The 17,335-nt window shown below is 33.8% G+C and overlaps 2 long non-coding RNA genes across 2 annotated transcripts; one reads left to right on the top strand and one right to left on the bottom strand.

Annotated features, from left to right (window-relative positions):
- On the top strand, positions 3,733-7,589 carry LOC109840755. The gene is made up of 2 exons (XR_002247049.1): positions 3,733-3,989; positions 7,198-7,589. It is a non-coding gene; the product is annotated as an uncharacterized LOC109840755 (long non-coding RNA).
- LOC109840756 lies at positions 8,742-15,116 on the bottom strand. Its single transcript, XR_002247050.1, has 3 exons — positions 14,929-15,116; positions 8,921-9,005; positions 8,742-8,834 (listed from the first exon to the last, which is right to left on the bottom strand). It is a non-coding gene; the product is annotated as an uncharacterized LOC109840756 (long non-coding RNA).

Below are 17,335 nucleotides of genomic sequence, written 5' to 3'. Positions count from 1 at the left end.
AACCCTAGTTTGATTTTTAATTTTTTTTACTTAAACTGGTTTTGTTAGACCAACGTCAAACTGGTTTTGTTAGACCAACGTCTTACCTTAAATTGGTTTATTTTAACCCATCTCTACTCTTCCAGAATCAAACTGGTTTAGTCAAAACCGAATTTGTAAGGGAGTAACAAAACCACCCTCGTCCATATAGATTGAACAAATCAATAGAATAATGATATTTGTATTATAGCTTTTATATTATTTTAGTACCGCCAAAAATAAAAGAGTATTGATATATGTCCTATAACTTTTGTATTATTTTGGTACCACCACAAATAAATTAATAGAGTAATGATATCTGCCCAATAATATTTATATTATTTTAGTATCACCACAAATAAAAGAGTATAACCATAATGACTTATCACTAGGTCTGCTAAACCGTATTCGTATCCGATGCAATATCTGTAACCATATCTATTAGGATGTGAATATGGTTACTCAAATCTATAACCGATAGAATATGATTATGGATATGATTTTGTAGTGAAATATCTGTATCTGTATCGAAATATCCGAATACATATTAGTCATACTCTTACGATAGTTTCGATTATTAGATTATGGATTTCTGGTTAATTTTGATAATCAAGATGTCTAATCTTAATTTTTCAGTTATAATGGAGATATTAACGAACTCTTTTGTATCACATGAACTATGTTTTTCTCAATATTATCTAGTTTTCTCATATCTGTTTTGTATCTGCATGCATATCCGCTTATATATCCTTATGTATATCCATAACCGTATCCGATTTTAGCGGATATGGTTATAAATTTTCCTTACCGAAGTATTATCTGTATCCGTATCCGTGATAAGTAAGTGAATATGGATATGATAAGTATCATATCCGAGTCGTATCCGGAATGAATGCAACCCTAATTATCACTTTCTTATTTCAAATTTTAGAAAAGGCACTCACGTATTTATTAGTGGGAAAATGATTTAAGGATCCAAAATATGGGACCAAAGGAGGGGATATGTGAGATGTGTCCCCTCCCTATTGCATAATGAGTTGGCATGACCAACTCATTATGCAATAGGGAGCTATTGCATAATGAGTTGGCATGACCAACTCATTATGCAATAGGGAGGGGACACCTCACCTGTCCCCTCAAGTGGTCTCATATTTTGGGTCCGCACTCTTTGATAGTATAAAGTTATATTATGATTTAACATTTCCCAAATTAATTTGCACGGTGAATGTTTCCAAGTGGGCTCTAAAATAAATGCAGTCTACATTTATTCTTTTGTAATTATAACGGTTTTTCTATAGAGTGCCCTTGGGCACTCTATAAGAGAGGAGAGAGATAGAGAGAAATGAATGAAGAGATGATCCCAATGCAAATCAGGGGGTCCCCCTCCTCATTCATTTCTCTCTATCTCTCTCCTCTCTTATAGAGTGCCCAAGGGCACTCTATAGAAAAACCGTAATTATAAATATGATCAATCACAGGAAGCTAGAGGGTTGCGTGCTTGCTTGATCTATAGAGAAGTCTGCAGCCAAACCGTGCAAGTATGAACTCTCGGGAGCTGTGCAACCTGACAAGCTCACAAGAGGAGGCGCGCACTATTTATGGTAGTTTAATCTTTTTACATGTATTTACGAAACTGTTTCTTTTGTTTTATGGAAACAAAATTGTTTCAATACTTGAAAAATAATGTATTTTATAAAAAAAATTCTGTAGCGTACATAATAATTCTACATTCTTTTTAGCTTTATCTAATGGGGTCATGTTTACATGGGATTGTGATCCTCTACTCATCAATAGTGGCTCCTAATATTTACTAATGTATCTTCATCTTTCATTTTGTGGGACCACCTTTCATTTTGTGGGACCATATTTCATTTGGTGCTTATTCACAAAATAAAATTTGAAGATGCATTAGCAAATGTTAGGAACCACTATTAATGAGTAGAATATCCCAATCTATTTTCATGATGTTTATGAGTAGTTTGATGCAATCCTAGGGTGATCTCAGCCGATATGGACTAGTTTGATCATATGAGAGTTAAAATTGACGGAACTTCGAACTTGTCAGAATTACGCAAAAACCACTCGTTTCAAAGCTATTACAAAATTGTTAGGTTAACACGAACGCCTCTATCGAATTCACGAAATTCATTCGTTTTGGGCTGGAAAATCACGGTCAAAGATTTTTCTTTTTATTCTAGGTGGGTATTAACAGTTCAAACAAACATACCCCATTTCGGTTGATAATTAATATGGAGAATTTGTGTTACTTATAAGAATGATATTTTTTTTGTCCTTATTTTTCTATTATTGATAAAAAACATTGTTGATGTTAAATAATCAAAACAGTCAAATATATGGTGGGGGTGAGATTGATTAGGAGCCGCCCACTTCTCCGAATATCTGGTTTTGAGTTGAGTAGCTCCAGCCTGCACAAATAGCAACTCGTGAGAGGATGAAGACTGGTTTCCCCGTGGTTCCTCCGACGATCAAATCAGTTAATGAACTTAATTGGAAAAATAAAGAACTGTGTGAGTTCTTTAGTGTACTGCAGTAAAATTATCAGATATTGCTTGGAAAATTAGCATTAAAATCCCTCTGAAAATTCCTCCATCATGTTGAGAATAATACCTCTATTTATAGTGGTGCTGAAAGGGTAGAACGGTCACTTCGGTCGAGCACATGATGACGGCAAATAAGTATGGCTTGGCAAGCACCTACTTTACAGGTGTCGGTCGGCGAGTGGAGGAGAGGTCATCTCAACATTTAATATGAAGTGATTGGGGGCATGGTGATGTCGACGTGGTCCGATGTGTCATGAAGATTTTCAAGGCTAGAGGTATTATGGGGTCTGCCAAGCATTAAATGTGACGCCGACGTGTTGTCAGCGAGAAATGCTCGAGTTTGAAGTCGTCCTTTAGTTTGGCCGAGAAGTAGCGCCTTTCGAGTCGACCCCGCGAGGTATTGAATAACTGATCGAGTGGGCTCGTGGCGACCCCGCGAGGCATTGAATAACTGGTCGAGTGGGCTCGTGGCGAGTCGTCTTCGACAAGATGACCGATAAGTACCACCATTCGAGTCGGCCTAAGGAGATGACGACTCGGCGGGTCGGCTAAGTTGGGATCCTTAGGTGCCCTGACCGTCAATTTGGTTTGAGCGGTGCATGTAGGGGGATACTTGTTCGTTTGTGGCAAAATGCCGTACTTTGACGACTGAAAACACCATAACAGATATTATTCTTAAATATTTTCCTTTTATTTTTAAGTCTATAAAAGACTCATTTTGAACGTAGACAAATAGTTTCTTTCTAAGAACAAAATTCTATTTGCTGATTGTGGCAGTTTAATCTGTATTTTTTCGCTTTCCGTGTCTCTTAGCTTATCTGTTTGCGCCTCTAACAAGATTGCATCAGTGTCAAAAATAGAAATAAGCTACTGAAGAAATGTTTTGACGACATATACGCTCAAATTATAAAGTCTGCAATAAAAGTAGAAGACGTCTCTTCTATGATTATGAGCATGAGACAACAATAAAGACAACAATAAATCCAAAATTCCCGACATTTATGCATGAATGTGTGGACACGTACGAATCTTCTGCAATTTGGAGAGGAATCTAATTAAGAAGTTCATTAAAAAATAGTTAATTACAAAAATCTACATGGCCTTTTAAAGAGCAACAATGCTATTTGGCACGCAAGGCATCACGCAGGACATCAAGTGGATCCAGCCACGTTAGCAAATTAATTCTGTGAAAAAAAACACCCGTGACCCCCTATTCTCTCTCCTCTCCTCAAATTAATTTCCCAGCTACACCCGTGACACATTCCTCCGCCCTCCCATCTCCCCGGCGATTCGGGCGACCACCACCGGAAGTGAGCCCGACCTCAAGTGAGAAGGACCGCCATCTCCGTCCGTCGCCGGAGTCAGCCCCTCGCTCGAGTTCGCCGTAGTCCCCTCCCCAACAGATCTAGGGTTTGGCTCATTTCTCAAACTTTAATCTTTCAAGTTAGGATTTTTTTTTCTGTAGATTTCTCATCTAATTTCTAGGGAATGCATGTTGATGCTTTAGATTTTTGTAAATTCATGATTCAATTTTATGTTGAGGTTTGCGTTTTTTGCTTAGTTTGATTCAAATGTGGACTGGCTTTTGATTAGGCTTATTGTTGTTGGATTTGTTGATTTATCTGCTTTCTGACTTAGCCAGTGATCCTGACATCCTCCGTTTCTTTTTTTTTTTTTTGGGATTTTTTGGTAGTTTTGTTTTGTTTAATTTGTGCACCAGTTTCAATTTTACAAGGTAAGGGAAAAAATAGAAAGAGGAAAATGAAAAAAGAAAGAAAGAAAAGGAGTGTATCTATTGACCTTTAAAAAAATTCTGATTGAGCTTACAGTAAAGATTGAGCAGAATATTACAAACTTTCTGATTCAATTAGATGAAAATATTTCAGTTTCTGTCAACTATTTTTCTATAAAATTTATTGATGATCAATTAATTTGAACAGCCATGACAGATATTTAGGAGTTTGATGATTTAGATGATGATGACTTGAATAATTGCTCGGTTAATGAGAGATATGAGTTGCCTCAGCACAGTGATCAGCAGATTGAGCAGAATGAGCCTAAAATTGGGATGGAGTTTAATGAGATTGATGAATTGTTTGAGTTCTACAAAGACTATGCAAAGAGCCGTGGATTTCCAATTAAAAAACTATCAAGAAGGAAGAATGAAATGGGGATTGTTAGAAGTATAACTTTAGTATGTAGTCGAGCTGGCAAATATAATAGTACTTGTCAAAATCTCTTAAAACCACAAGCAAACTACAGAATTGGGTGTAATGCAAAGATAGCAATAAGTTAAATCTGGACGGAAGATGGAAAATATCTGCGGTTGTTCTGGAGCATAATCATGGCCTTAGCCCTGATAAAAGTCGTTTCTTTCATTGCAATCGAAGAATTAGTGCACATGTTAGACATCAAATTAATCTGAATAATCAAGCCGGAATCAAAATGAATAAATTTTTTGGCTCACTAGTACATGAGGCTGGTGGATATGAGAATCTGTTGTGTGGTGAAAAGGCTTGTAGGAACTTGGTTGATGATTCAAGGCGTTTACGTATCGACGAAGGTGATGTTTCAGCGATTATGAAATATTTTTCAAGGATGATTGCAGAAAATTCAAGTTTCTATTTTGATATTGAATTGGATAATGAGGATCATTTGAAAAATGTATTTTGGGCAGATGGTAGGAGCATAGAAGCTTACAAAGAGTTTGGTGAGGTCGTCACTTTTGATACCACCTACTTAACAAATAAGTTTAATATGCCATTTTGCACCATTTGTTGGCGTTAACCATCATGGGCAATCAATTTTACTTGGATGTGAGTTGATTTCAAAAGAAGATAAATTTACTTGGATGTGGGTTGATTTCAAAAGAAGACACAGAGACTTTCATATGGCTATTTAGGAAGTGGGTTGAATGCATGGATGGATGTCTCTGCAAGGGATAATAACTGACCAAGTAAGAGCCATGAAAAATGCAATTGAGATTGTTTTTCCAAACACTAGGCACAGATGGTGTTTGTGGCATATAATAAAGAAGTTGTCAGAAAAGTTAGGCAGGTACACTAAATATGAAGCCATCAGTTCTACCATGAAAAGAGTGGTGTATGACACACAAAGTCCACAATAGTTTGAAAAACAATGGAATAAAATGGTTGACATGTATGGATTGGAGGATCGTGATTGGTTAGGTGAATTGTACGATGAGAGAAACCGATGGGTTCCTTGTTTTGTCAAAAGTTGTTTTTGGGCAGGAATGTCAACTACTCAGCAAAGAGAAAGCATGAATACTTTTTTTGATGGATATGTCAATTCAAAACAAGTTTGAAATAGTTTGTTGAGCAGTATGAAAATGCATTAAGAAGCAAGGCAAAAAAGAAATTGTGGGCTGATGCAGAGTCATTTTCTAAAGTAAAAGCTATTGCAACAGCTTATGAAATGGAGAGTCAAATTCAGGGAGCCTACATTTTAGCAAAGTTTAAAGAGTTTCAAGCTGAATTCACTGGAAAGATATATTGTGAAATTGTAAACTATCAGGAGGGAGCAGGGATGCTTGAGTATATCATTCGGGAGGCTTTTTGGTTGGAGGGTGGCAAAAGGATTCCTAAACTCTTCACACTATCGTTTTGTGAAAAGGATTGTGAAGTTCAATGTAGTTGTTAGTTGTTTGTGTTTAAAGGTATGTAGACATGCCCTAACCATTCTTATCCGTCACGAAGTCAACTTTCTTCCGGAAAAGTACATTCTAAGAAGGTAGAGAAAGGATGTGAGGCGAGGCCACTCGAAGATGAAAGTCAAATTTAATACTTGGGTTGTCATACATGAACAATTACGCTATCGCGGGTTATGTCTTGCATTTAGCGAGGTTGCTGATCTTGCTGCCCAAAACAACCATGAATATGATGGTGTTAAAAATGGATAAACACCAAATTTAGAGAACTGCAACAAATTGAATCAAGTCAGAAAGAAAAAGAAGTATCAAAGAATCATGATTTTGTGGAAGAAGAAAAGGAATATGAAAAGGAGGAAAATGAAAACATATTGGACCCTCTCTCTCAGACTCAGAAAGGTCAGCCTAGGCAAAACAGAATTAAGCCACCAAGTAGGCGAAGAAAGAAGAAAATTGATCATAATGCTAATGTGCCAGTCAACAATCCATCACAAGCTCAAGTGGGTGTTTTCTCCTACACACAAGATAGCAAGGTTTCAAATGCTTATATGCCATAACCAAATACTGTGCATCCACGGGGAATGTATTGACTGGCACAACAATTAACAAACGAATGTATGCAGTTGGTAAGATATAATCCAATGTATTATATCAACATCTTTATTTTCTATATTATAATAGGATTTAAACACCATAGCTACACCCTTATATCTATATGATGTGTTACAACCTCAATTTCCAATAAAGGAGATCTACATGCGATGGGGTTAACACCTATGTATGGATTGCATCAAATCTATGGTGATCAGAGAAACAGGATGTGATGCCTTAACAGTGAGTTTAGTGTTTATTTTTGTTTAGCTATGTAGAAATTCAGGAATTGGTACATTGAAAAATCTTCATAAGTTGTGAAAATTTATTCTTTGTTCTCTAAAAATTTATATTATGCAGGTCCTAGTAGGCGATATTTGGGTATCATGCAGACATAATAGGAGCAGAATAGGCGCGCTCTTCTTCAACTTTTGTGCAAACCAGCGACTTTGTTTCATCCAGACAGAATAGGAGCAGAATAGGAGCGAATATAGGCTTGTCATCCTTGCATCAGAATTGTGTTTCATATTGTGCTTCAGATATTGGATGTTTTCAGATATTTGTTTCAGACAATCAACTCAAGTTAGAATTTTAGTTGAACATCGTGTTTTACCATGAATCTTTTATTATGTAATCTAAGAATTTCTGAGATGTAATATGAAATCACAGCTTACAGCTGAAATTTGCAGTCAGTAAAGTGTACACAGATTTAGTTTTGATTGGAATTTACAGGCATATTAACTTGCTACAGATATCTGATACAAACTACATCCTGTATGAAGTCGTATATGTGATCAGAGATCTCATTTAGTGTTTCCTGGTTGATGAAGTGGCCTACTCCTTTCATCACAACTACATCCTGTAGGAATGGAACATCTCTTTTGAAGCCACCTTTGTGTGTAATTTTTGACATTCCCGCTGTTGTAAGTGAGGTCCTGATCCCCAACTATAAACTTGACTGGTACTTGTATCTTGACCCCAGTCCACGGTGCTGTGAGCTCCTCGTTCCTACAAAGTTCAACAATGCTCATATTGAGTTCTATCTTCCAAGTAGTAAAATCATTTAACCCAAAATATTAATCTTAAGTAGAGAGTCATTCATGTGGAATTTTGTGAGCTACATGGAAAGCAGAACACTGTGATTAGCAACCTTCAATTAAAAATTAAGTGCCAATAGTATAGTGCAGAGTAAGCTCGCAAGGTAATTTGACAAAGATGACTTGATTTACCATCTTCAAAGTTCAAACAGAACCAATAAAAGGCGACTTTTTAAACATGCAACAAGAAAGGAAACCATTAGGATTAACAGCTGGGATGTAATCTAAGAAGTCTTTCCATAGAACAAAGATTTTCATTACAATTCCTAAGGTAATTGTCACCTAACTTTTCATTACAATTCCATAGAACAAAGATTTTCATAGAACATAGTTGAGTTAGCAAAATATTACAAGGTCCAAACTAAAAACATACATAGAACAAAGATTTTCATAGAACATAGTTGAGTTAGCAAAATATTACAAGGTCCAAACTAAAAACATACCCTTACTTGGATATTATTACAAGAAAGATTGAGTTAGCAAAATATTACAAGGTCCAAACTAAAAACATACCCTTACTTGGATATTATTACAAGAAAGATAGACATCATGAAACCAACAAAAATTCTAAGTAGAAAGCCTTTTTCCTGGATATGTTTCTTCCAAATTACATTTTCTTCATGTATTCTTGATCTCAATTTCTCAATATTTTTAATTGAAAGCTCTTCATACTTGCGAATAAATATATTCATTGAGTCGCGAGCGTAACTTGGTACTTCGCCATGATCTAACCAAGTCCAACAATTACAAGTGTTTGTAGCACAAATTCCAAATCCACGACACGGATGCCCTAGGGTGTAAGAAGTCTTCATTTGCATTGGAATTCCATAATAGCAATTAAGAATCTCGTATGGAGGTGGACGATTCCACATTGTAGCATATAGCCTCCTATCGAAGGACCTTGCCCGTTTGGAAAAGAATGATTGTTAAGAAGATGTTGACAAAAAGATTCTATGGGAAATAATCATAGTTAGAATGTAACCCACCATAATTAACACCCACTGTAATATTCTGCATATAATGATGCTTAGGCTCAAGAACATTTTCAATCTCTATGCATTACCAATCATCCTGCAATTGACCATAGTATTTGAATAATTGGAAACTGTGAATGATACTCATGATATAGAGTAATTCCTTGATGTAACGGTTCATCAAGGATAAGATCATGGTGCCACCTCCCAGTTGTGCAGTTCATACAAGGAAAGAAAATAGACTAAAATGTCACTAAATCAGCTATTAGTTTTTTTCCCTTCAAGTGATAAAATCAGGCTACAGTTGAACAAGCCCTGGATATATTTTTAATTACACTCTTTTTTGAAGTGGTGAACCACAATTCCTTTAGACACTTTCTCCAGCATGAACCAAGAGTCACTTCAGCTGCAAAGACAAGGCCTCTTCGATATGTAGTTATATCCTAATGTCTTCTTATATTTCCATAACAAAAATACAAAACCAAAATCGGCAAGAAAATTCCTGACATCCTCCCTTCCCCGGTTTTATTATACTAGTATGGTGCACGTGCGTTGCACGTGTATTTAATTTTACATTTAATTTTTGTGATGATACTTTTTGTGTGTGTGAACTATCCTTTGAAATGATCATCATGAGTAATTTCAGAAAACTCAAATACAAAAACCCACCAATCATTTGATGTTTGCTAAGAAATTTTTTAGGGATAGCAAGTTTAATGGATAATCATGATGCTCATTTAAAGATATATAATCACGCTGCACGTGGACATAAGTATGAAAGTAATTTTTATATCAAAATAAAAATAAATAAGCTTTTATGTGTGTTGCATGTGAATTGGAAGTCTAATACATTAAACTTATTATCGGTGTTGCATGTGAATTGGAAGTCTAATACATTAAACTTATTATCGCAAGTAATGTCTATTAGCACATGTCTAAATAAGTATATAATCACATGTTTAAATAAGTATATAATCAGCAAAGATTACTACATCCACAATCAAAATCTAAGCTTTTATGTGTGTTGCATGTGAATTGGAAGGCACTGGCAAAGATTACTACATCCACAATCAAAATCTAAGCTTTTATGTGTGTTGCATGTGAATTGGAAGGCACTGGAAGTCTAATACATTAAACTAGTAATGTCTATTAGCACATGTTTAAATATGTTTAAATAAGTAACCTACATACTATTCACTTAACTTATGTATGTAATCAGCAAAGATTACTCCATCCACCATCAAAATTTACACCTACATACTATTCACTTAACTTATGTATGTAATCAGCAAAGATTACTCCATCCACCATCAAAATTTATCCGAACAACAACAATAATATCTCATTATATCATTTCATTCATTTTTTTCATCTATATTTATTTTACTTGTTAGTTTTTTAATTACTCATTATTCATGAAGGATATGATGGATTAAATGTTGAAAATTTCAAACTCAATCAAGTGCAAATTTTTGACTAAATTTAGTTGTCAAAATTCACTTAAAAATAATGAGAAAAAATATTTATTATGGAGAATGTGCTATATATATAGTTTACATGACCCAAAAAATAAGGAAAAATAAAGTTCTATCATATATATTTCAACGTTTTCTTTTGTTTAGTATATTAATTTATAACATACCAATCATTAAATATCACACACTATGTTAAAATTTTACAAAATGGATTTTCAAGTAATATATAGTTAGTGGAACGCTTGCAATCTCTTATTAAGAAAATGAGTTAATAATGTAAATGAATTTGTAAGTCAAGTGTTTTTAATCCCATCATTCCTACATTGGGATTTTAGGATACATCAAAAAGGCATTTGACATATATCTACATTGCACACATTCAACCAAGTATATGCATTCCATACAGATATTCCTATATATATAATTTTCACATTGTTGTCAATAAATAGTTATTTACTGCTTTCATGTTACTTGACATTAAGAACTATTATGTGAATTTACTTTGTGCCCGATAAACTCCAAATTACACCACAAACTTCCATAAATTACACATAATAGAAAAGCAATTTCTACAAATTTATAAACCTCAAGTAAATAATTTCTCAAAATAACAAAAAAAAATGATATAACTCCTAATTACACCACAAACTTCCATTAATCACATGCACATTAAAAAAGTAACATCTACAAATTTATGAACCTCAAGTAAATAAAATTTCTATCTACATGTTTTTACGTAACCATCCAACACTATTTTTGAAAGCTATAAGTAAATTATAATAATAGTATAAACTATGATTACCTTTTTACTAACCTGTGATGATTGTCTTTTCTTTCCTTCCTCAACCTTTTTCTCCAAGTTCTATTTTCTATTTGATGCGGGATATGTTTGACTAAGGAAATTAGGTTAATTTATAGGAATCACATGACCTTTAAATTCTAAACTGAAATTTTCATTTGTAATCATGCATCATTGATAGGTTGTAAATGAGTGTAACAGTAGTGGAAATAATTTTCAAAATAATAAATGTATGTCCTTAATTTTTTATAAGTGAAGAACGAAAAGGCTAGAGACAATTTGTACCTTTATCCTAATGATGACATTAATATTGGATTAGTGGAGGGGTTACAAAAATTAGAAGTTAATATTAGTGGACAATTAATATGAGAGTTATGACATTATTAGAATGTATGCATATATATGTATGTGTTTATATGTATGGATGCATGTGTTTTATGTATGTATGTATATGGTTTGGAGGGAAATTTTAGAAGAAATGTTTTAACATGCCAATCCACTTTTATAATAGTATTAGATTAGATAAATAAGTAACCTACATACTATTCACTTAACTTATGTATGTAATCAGCAAAGATTACTCCACCCACCATCAAAATTTACCCGAACAACAACAATAATATCTCATTATATCATTTCATTCATTTTTTTCATCTATATTTATTTTACTGGTTAGTTTTTTAATTACTCATTATTCATGAAGGATACGATGGATTAAATTTAGAAAATTTCAAACTCAATCAAGTGCAAATTTTTGACTAAATTTACTTGTCAAAATTCACTTAAAAATAATGAGAAAAAATATTTATTATGGAGAATGTGCTATATATATAGTTTACATGACCCAAAAAATAAGGAAAAATAAAGTTCTATCATATATATTTCAATGTTTTCTTTGTTTAGTATATTAATTTATAACATACCAATAATTAAATATCACACACTATGTTAAAATTTTACAAAATGGATTTTCAAGTAATATATAGTTAGTGGAACGCTTACAATCTCTTATTAAGAAAATGAGTTAATAATGTAAATGAATTTGTAAGTTAAGTGTTTTTAATCCCATCATTCCAACATTGGGATTTTAGGATACATCAAAAAGGCATTTGACATATATCTACATTGCACACATTCAACCATGTATATGCATTCTATACAGATATTCCTATATATATAATTTTTACATTGTTGTCAATAAATAGTTATTTACTGCTTTCATGTTACTTGACATTAAGAACTATTATGTGAATTTACTTTGTGCCCGATAAACTCCAAATTACACCACAAACTTCCATAAATTACACATAATAGAAAAGCAATTTCTACAAATTTATAAACCTCAAGTAAATAATATTTCTCAAAATAACAAAAAAATGATATAACTCCTAATTACACCACAAACTTCCATTAATCACATGCACATTAAAAAAAGTAACATCTACAAATTTATGAACCTAAGTAAATAAAATTTCTCGAAATAAAGAAATGGAACTCCGCTCCATTTATCCAAAGGAAGTTAAAAACACAATCAATACTCCTTGCATTATTAGAATGTATGCATATATATGTATGTGTTTATATGTATGGATGGGGTTACAAAAATTAGAAGTTAATATTAGTGGACAATTAATATGAGAGTTATGACATTATTAGAATGTATGCATATATATGTATGTGTTTATATGTATGGATGCATGTGTTTTATGTATGTATGTATGTGGTTTGGAGGACATTTTTGGAAGAAATGTTTTAACATGCCAATCTACTTTTATAATAGTATTAGATTTAAAAAAATTCTATGAACATTAAATTTGCAACTACAACGTAAAGTAAATAGATACACCAACCCTTCTTTGTAGCAAGATTGCATGTATTTGATTCTTAAATCTTAATGCCTAAATATCTAGTTATTAATTTTTTTTAAGGGTCAATAGATACGCTCCTTTTCTTTCTTTCTTTTTTCATTTTTCCCCTTTCTATTTTTTCCCTTACCTTGTAAAATCTAAACTGGTGAACAAATTAAATGAAGGGCTTGTTTGGATTTGGAGGGAGTGAAGGAAAGTTAGGGGAACCTAGGGGAAGTTAAGTTAAGGGAAGGGAAGGAAATTTCTAAAACTTGTTTGGGAAACAAGTAAGGTAAATCAAGGGGAAGTTATTTCACCCCGTTTGAAAAGTGTAATAACGGGAAGGGAATGTATATAAATTGACATAAATACCCTCACATATTATTAAGTTATATTGTTGTTAGAAATTAAATATCAAATATGCATCTATTGCTATATATTATTATTGTCATCATCTCCTTCCACATTGTATATCCACAATCAACACAAATCAGATAGATATGAAAAATTTTGGAGTATAGTTGGAATGAAAAATAATAACCGATATATTCATCGATGAGACTACAAAACAATACAAAGCTTATTTTCACTCTTCTTTTGCAAATATACCCAGATATATTCATCGATGAGACTACAAAACAATACAAAGCTTATTTTCACTCTTCTTTTGCAAATATACCCAGTTAGCAGAGCAACGACCAACTAAATGATGAAACTCAAATACTTACACGAACACAAAACTACTATAACACTTGTCATTCAAGCTGCAAAAATCCCTAATTTTGAACGGTCTTTTACAAATTTTATTGCTCCATCAAATAAGCTCAGTTTGGATGATACAAGGTAAATTCATCAACAAAAACTAAAAAACAAATTGCGTTTATTAATACTATCCAGCATCAACCTCATTAACCAACATCCCCGTGAAAAATGTTCCAATGAAGCATTACGGAGAAATAAAATAAAACCTTTTTTCCACAAAGTAGCTATTTATGCTCATATTCTCTCCACAGTTGACATAAGACCCCTTCAAAGAAGGGAGGAAGAACAAAAGCTTCAACCGCTTTCACTCATTTCTTCAATTTCGTTGAGTTATCCAAGGCCAAGTCCTGCAGGTTCAGTAACAGGAGAGAAAATCTTATCTTGAAAAATCAAAACCCTTGCTCAAACTACCAAGTCCTGCAGGTTCAGTAACAGGAGAGAAAATCTTATCTTGAAAAATCAAAACCCTTGCTCAAACTAGGCGAGAGATTGAGGCGAGACAAGACGCGGAGGAGAGAAGACGCAGAGGCGAGATAAGACGCGGAGGAAGAAGAAATGGCAGAGGCGCTTGCAACAAGAGTTTATGCTGTGGGGTTTCTGTGATCAAATTTTAGCCGTTAGATTTTGATCTTAGCTAGGGGTAAATATGTCTCTCTACATTTGTTGTATTCCCCCCTCTTTACCTTCACCCCCATTACACCCCAAATTGGGAGGAAAGAAATCATGGTATTTTCTCACCTCCTTTCACCTCCTCTCACCCATATTAACTTGCTATATTTACTTCCCAAACAAGGTTAAAAGTTACCCTCCCTTCCCCTCACCCCCATTACCCTCAATCCAAATAGGGTCAAAATAAAACTACCAAAAAATCCCAAAAAACAAAGAAATGGAGGATGTCAAGATCACTGGCTAAGTCAGAAAGCAAATAAATCAACAAATCCAATAACAATAAGCCCAATCAAAAGCTAGTCCACATTTCAATTAAACTAAGCAAAAAACACAAATTTCAACATAAAATTGAATCAGAAATTTGCAAAAAAATCTAAAGCATCAACATGCATTCCCTAGAAATTTGATGAGAAATCTACAGAAAAAAATCCTAACTTGAAAGGTTAAAGTTTGAGAAATAAGCCAAACCCTAGATCTGTTGGGGAGGGGACTACGATGAACTCGAGTGAGGGGATGACTTCGGCGACGGGCGGAGACGGCGGTCCTTCTCACTTGAGGTCGGGCTCGCTTTCGGCAGTGGTCGCCTGAATCGCCGGGAGATGGGAGGGTAGAGGAATGGGTCACAGGTGTAGATGGGAAATTAATTTGAGGAGAGGAGAAAGAATAGGGGGGTCACTGGTGTTTTTGTTCACAGAATTAATCTGCTGACGTGGTTGGATCCGCGTGATGCCCTGCGTGATGTCATGCGTGCCAAATAGCATTGTTGTTTAAAGAGTTGTGGTAAATTTCCATTAACTTTTTTCTTTTTTATTCTAAATTACACTAAACCTCCTAAACTTTTGGAGTTGTTGCATATAATCCCTAGGGAGTGTTTTATTTCACTAAATTTCACATGAAAGTTTCTTATTAAATCTCTAAATTAGCACCATAGGTTCTAACATATCTTGTGGCAAGCATGTGCCAAAAAAGATGAAAATAATTTCTCAGTCCAAAAAATTACCTATTTTCCTTTTTAATAATAGGGTATTTTTTGGGACTAATAAAAAATCTATCTTTTTTTGTCATATGTTTATCCGTGACACATTAGAATTGATTTTTCTGATGAGGGATTAAAATATAAAATTTTAAATAAAATTAAGTGAAATAAAATAGTTCTTGGGAATTATGCGCAATAACTCTTAAAATTCATGGATGTTTAGCCTAATAAAAAAAAGCTGATAGGGATTTACTGCAATTCCTTAAAAATTCATGGGGGTTTTCTGTAATTAACCCTTAGAAAAAAGGTAAAAATACATTTCTATAATTTTGTGATATGTGCTATTCTTTTATATAGATGTGATTTCCTTTTTCGGAGCACTCACCCAACATATTAAAGGGTTGGTTTAACAGCTAATTACTTGGACTCGGTTAACAACATTGTTCAAATTGTGTAAGTTAAATGACGTAACATATGTAACACTGCTAGTGAGTTCAAGAAGCTGCAATCTTAGGAAAATCTTGTTCATGATCGTGTAACAACTTATTGAATTAAGATTGAACAAAAATATAATCTTTCTACGGTAAACAATTAAGATGGAGCATAGCTAAACTCGTCTAAGATGGTGTTCAAACTCCATTCCCTCAACTTCAGGGTTGCTGTATGTAAACACCCCCCACCCCGCGTAACTTATTGCCCCTCATTTTTTCTAACTTAACCCCCTAAAATAATATAATTAAATCTTAAAGGAACACATGATTCAAAATGATCATACTACTCTAAGACATTGAAAATCTTATCATTGTATCCTTTTTCAACTTTTTGGTTAAAAATACCCCTCAATTTTACGCCGCCCCCCCCCCCCCCCCCCCCTGCTCTCGTCTCCATAAGCATTGCTAGATCCCAGCGGCAGGACACAATTTCCCTCTTTTTTGAAAATGCTAAACTTTTTTTTTTACTTTGTAATTATTCATGTTTCTAATTTCTAGAACAATAAAATTTTGAAGATTTGTTTCCTTGTAAAAACACCATCAAATTGAAGTCTAATATTTTAATTGGGTTGGTATTTTAAACTCATAGGTACCGTTTGGCAAAGGGTTAAGTGAGGAGTTAAGGAGACTTAACCCCTTCTTAACCTGCCAAACACAACAAATCTATATAAGGGTTAAAGTGAGTTAACCCTCCATAATTTGCCAAACATAAAAAATATAGAAGGGTTAAATTAACCCCTCTAGAGGGGTTAAAATGAGTTAACCCCTCAAAATGAGAGGTTTACTAATACTCCTATTTAGATGGAATAAGAGTTAACCCTTCTAATTATAAAGAAAATAGTCAAAATCATTGTTATTCCCAAACACTAAAATTGATCATAATGGCTAAAATAAAACTTATTTAACGGGTTAATAATTTAGTCCTTCGGATTATCAAATGGGCTAAGTACATTAATCCTTCTCTTTAACCCCTCTTCATTAACCCTTTGCCAAACGGGGCCATATGGATTTCTCTTTTTAACCAACGGTATCTTAGTTATTGCACACTTCGAATTAACAATGTTAGGAGGGTTATTTGAAAAAATTATAAAGATAATGGGCTTTTGTGAGATACCCCATAGTTAATGAGGGTTTAGTTGTATTTTGAAAGTTGAGGGGGTTTATTTACAACAACCTCAAAATTAAGGGGATGTTCTAGAGTTAAAGGTTTTGTAAAATTAACACTTTTGTGTAACTTTGGCTTGATCCAGGCTCAAGCTTCCTTGTAAAGACTTAATTTATTGAGATGGGGTTCATACCTCAACTCAAATCAGTCTATTTAAGTTGTTAAACAACCTTTTACTCTAGTATTTGAATTCGTTCATAACTCGTTGAAAGTTCTCTGATACCAAATGAAAGTACCCTAGAA

Source organism: Asparagus officinalis, chromosome 5, assembly GCF_001876935.1.
Source record: "Asparagus officinalis chromosome 5, Aspof.V1, whole genome shotgun sequence".
In the NCBI taxonomy this organism is placed as follows: domain Eukaryota; kingdom Viridiplantae; phylum Streptophyta; class Magnoliopsida; order Asparagales; family Asparagaceae; genus Asparagus; species Asparagus officinalis.
Note: the sequence above shows the minus strand (reverse complement) of the source record. Positions and strands in the feature narration are given on the sequence as shown.